This window comes from Arachis hypogaea, chromosome 7 (assembly GCF_003086295.3).
Source record: "Arachis hypogaea cultivar Tifrunner chromosome 7, arahy.Tifrunner.gnm2.J5K5, whole genome shotgun sequence".
In the NCBI taxonomy this organism is placed as follows: Eukaryota; Viridiplantae; Streptophyta; class Magnoliopsida; order Fabales; family Fabaceae; genus Arachis; species Arachis hypogaea.
In genome coordinates, this window is record NC_092042.1 from 27,901,132 (window position 1) to 27,905,290 (window position 4,159).

General features: G+C 38.4%; 1 non-coding gene across 1 annotated transcript; it reads left to right on the forward strand.

Annotated features, from left to right (window-relative positions):
• Positions 1 to 527: 527 nt before the first annotated feature.
• LOC112704454 (small nucleolar RNA R71) lies at positions 528 to 635 on the forward strand. The gene has a single exon (XR_003155078.1). It is a non-coding gene; the product is annotated as a small nucleolar RNA R71 (small nucleolar RNA).
• The last annotated feature ends 3,524 nt before the right edge of the window (positions 636 to 4,159 follow it).

Genomic DNA, 4,159 nt, shown 5'->3' on the forward strand with positions numbered 1-4,159 from the left:
GGAAAAGGCTTGCTATTGCTAAACCTGTTTCTTCCACCATTATTGTTATTGAAACCTTGTTGAGGTCTCTGTTGATCCTTCCATGAAAGATTTGGATGATTCCTCCATGAAGGATTATAGGTGTTTCCATAGGATTCTCCCATGTAATTCACCTCTTCCATTGAAGGATTCTCAGGATCATAAGCTTCTTCCTCAGATGAAGCTTCCTTAGTACTGCTTGGTGCATTTTGCATTCCAGACAGACTTTGAGAAATCGTATTGACTTGTTGGGTCAATATTTTATTCTGAGCCAAAATAGCATTCAGAGTGTCAATCTCAAGAACTCCTTTCTTCTGACTAGTCCCATTGTTCACAGGATTTCTTTCAGAAGTGTACATGAATTGGTTATTTGCAACCATTTCAATCAGTTCTTGAGCTTCAGTAGGCGTCTTCTTCAGATGAAGAGATCCTCCAGAAGAGCTATCCAAAGACATCTTGGATAGTTCAGAGAGACCATCATAGAAAATACCTATGATGCTCCATTCAGAAAGCATATCAGAAGGACACTTTCTGATTAATTGTTTGTATCTTTCCCAAGCTTCATAGAGGGATTCTCCTTCCTTCTGTCTGAAGGTTTGGACTTCCACTCTAAGCTTACTCAATTTTTGAGGTGGAAAGAACTTTGCCAAGAAGGCATTGACTAGCTTTTCCCAAGAGTCCAGGCTTTCTTTAGGTTGAGAGTCCAACCATGTCCTAGCTCTGTCTCTTACAGCAAAAGGGAATAGCATAAGTCTGTAGACCTCAGGGTCAACCCCATTAGTCTTGACTGTGTCACAGATTTGCAAGAACTCAGCTAAAAACTGATGAGGATCTTCCAATGGAAGTCCATGAAACTTGCAATTCTGTTGCATTAGAGAAACTAGTTGAGGCTTAAGCTCAAAGTTGTTTGCTCTAATGGCAGGGATAGAGATGCTTCTCCCATAGAAGTCGGGAGTAGGTGCAGTAAAGTCACCCAGCACCTTCCTTGCATTGTTGGCATTGTTGTTGTTTTCGGCTGCCATGAATTCTTCTTCTTTGAAGAATTCGGTCAGGTCCTCTAAAGAGAGTTGTGCTTTGGCTTCTCTTAGCTTTCTCTTCAAGGTCCTTTCAGGTTCAGGATCAGCTTCAACAAGAATGCCTTTGTCTTTGCTCCTGCTCATAAGAAAGAGAAGAGAACAAGAAAATGTGGAATCCTCTATGTCAAAGTATAGAGATTCCTTGAAGTGTCAGAGGAAAAGAAGAGTAGAAGACAGGAGTAGAAAATTCGAACTTATCAGAGGAGATGGAGTTCGAATTTTGCATTAAGGGATAGTGTTAGTCCATAAATAGAAGGATGTGAGAAGAAGGGAAGTGATTTTCGAAAATTAAGTGAAAAATTTTGAAAATGTTTTTGAAAAGCACTACTTAATTTTCGAAAATGAAAATGGAAAGGAAATCAAGTGATTTTTGAAAAAGATTTTGAAATTAGAAATCAAAAAGATTTGATTGAAAGCTATTTTGAAAAAGATGTGGTTAAGAAGATATGATTAGTTTTTTAAAAAGATGTGATTGAGAAGATATGATTTGAAAAACATTTTAAAAAGATTTGATTTTGAAAATTAAAAACTTGACTAACAAGAAAAGATATGCTTCAAACATTAAACCTTTCTCAACAGAAAAGGCAACATTCTTGAAATGCTGAATCAAATCATTAATTGGTAGCAAGTATCTTTGAAAAAGGAAAGAAATTGATTTTGAAAAAGATTTGATTGAAAAATTGATTTTGAAAACATATGATTGAAAAGGTATGATTTGAAAAAGATTTGATTTTGAAAAACTTTGAAAACCTGAAAAAAATTGCATTGAAAAACAGAATCTTCCCCCTTGTGCCATCCTGGTGTTAAACGCCCAGAATGGTGCACATTCTGGCGTTTAACGCCCAAAACTATACCTCTTTGGGCGTTAAACGCCCAACCAGGTACCCTGGTTGGCGTTTAAACGCCAGTCTGTCCTTCTTCACTGGGCGTTTTGAACGCCCAGCTTTTTTTCTGTATAATTCCTCTGCAGAATGTTCTGAATCTTCAATTCTCTGTATTATTGACTTGAAAAGACACAAATTAAAAATATTTTTGGATTTTTAATAATAAGAACAAATCAAAATGCAACAAGAATCAAATAACAATGCATGCAAGACACCAAACTTAGCAGTTTCTATACTACTAACACTAACAAAATGAAAATGCATATGAGACACTCAAAACACTCAAGTCAATTGAATTCAAAGATCAGAGCACGAAAATTATCAAGAATTACTTGAAAATCCTTAAGACACATGAATGAATGCATGCAATTGACACCAAACTTAAGATGAGACACTAGACTCAAACAAGAAATTTTTGGATTTTATGATTTTTTTTATTTTTTTTTTATGTTTTTCGAAAATTAAATGGAAAAAGATATCAAAATTCTTAATGAGAATTCCAGGAATCAGTGCAATGCTAGTCTAAGACTCCGGTCCAGGAATTAGACATGGCTTCACAGCCAGCCAAGCTTTCAAAGAAAGCTTCGGTCCAAAACACTAGACATGGCCAAAGGCCAGCCAAGCCTTAGCAGATCACTGCTCCAAAAGCAAGATTGACAAAGATCAACAAGCTCTTGTGATGATAAGTTGAAACCTCGGTCCAATGAGATTAGACATGGCTTCTCAGCCAGCCAGACTTCAACAAATCATCATGAAACTCTAGAATTCATCTTCAAGAATTTCAAAAAAATAAATACCTAATCTAAGCAACAAGATGAACCTTCAGTTGTCCAAACTGAACAATCCTTGGCACTGATGTTACCAAAAGCTTGCTCAAAACTTGAACAATCCCCGGCAACGGCGCCAAAAACTTGGTGCGCGAAATTGTGAACAATACTTTTCACAACTCTCATAATCCCCGGACATGAACCCCAAAAACTTGGTGTTCAATACCATGGCATTACACAACTTCGCACAACTAACCAGCAAGTGCACTGGGTCGTCCAAGTAATAAACCTTACGCGAGTAAGGGTCGATCCCACGGAGATTGTTAGTATGAAGCAAGCTATGGTCATCTTGTACATCTTAGTCAGGCAAACTCAAATGGATATGGTGATGAACGAAATAAACATAAAGATAAAGATAGAGGTACTTATGTAATTCATTGGTAGGAACTTCAGATAAGCGCATGAAGATGCCTTCCCTTCCGTCTCTCTGCTTTCCTACTGTCTTCATCCAATCCGTCTTATTCCTTTCCATGTCAAGCTTATGTAGGGTTTCACCGTTGTCAATGGCTACCTCCCATCCTCTCAGTGATTACGTTGCCTATGCTCTGTCACAGCATGGATAATCATCTGTCGGTTCTCGGTCAGGCCGGAATAGAATCCATCGATTCTTTTGCGTCTGTCACTAACGCCCCGCCTGCTAGGAGTTTGAAGCACGTCACAGTCATTCAATCATTGAATCCTACTCAGAATACCACAGACAATGTTAGACCTTCCGGATTCTCTTGAATGCTGCCATCAGTTCTTGCCTATACCACGAAGACTCTGATCTCACGGAATGGTTGGCTCGTTTGTCAGGCAAGCACTCGGTTGTCAGGCGATCAACCATGCATCGTGCAATCAGGAATCCAAGAGATATTCACTAGAGCCTTGGTTTCTTGTAGAACAAAAGTGGTTGTCAGTCACCTTGTTCATGGGTGAGAATGATGATGAGTGTCACGGATCATCACATTCATCAAGTTGAAGAACAAGTGATATCTTAGAACAAGAACAAGCGGAATTGAATGGAAGAACAATAGTAATTGCATTAATACTCGAGGTACAGCAGAGCTCCACACCTTAATCTATGGTGTGTAGAAGCTCCACCGTTGAAAATACATAAGAACAAGGTCTAGGCATGGCCGAATGGCCAGCCTCCCAAAGTGATCTAAGATAGCATAAAAATGGAGATAGCTACCAAAGTCTCTATCATGATCTAAGAACTAGATGTCCAAAGATGATCAAAGGATCAAAAACAATCCAAAGATGAAAATACAATAGTAAAAGGTCCTATATATAGAAAACTAGTAGCCTAGGGTGTACAGAGATGAGTAAATGACATAAAAATCCACTTCTGGGCCCACTTGGTGTGTGCTTG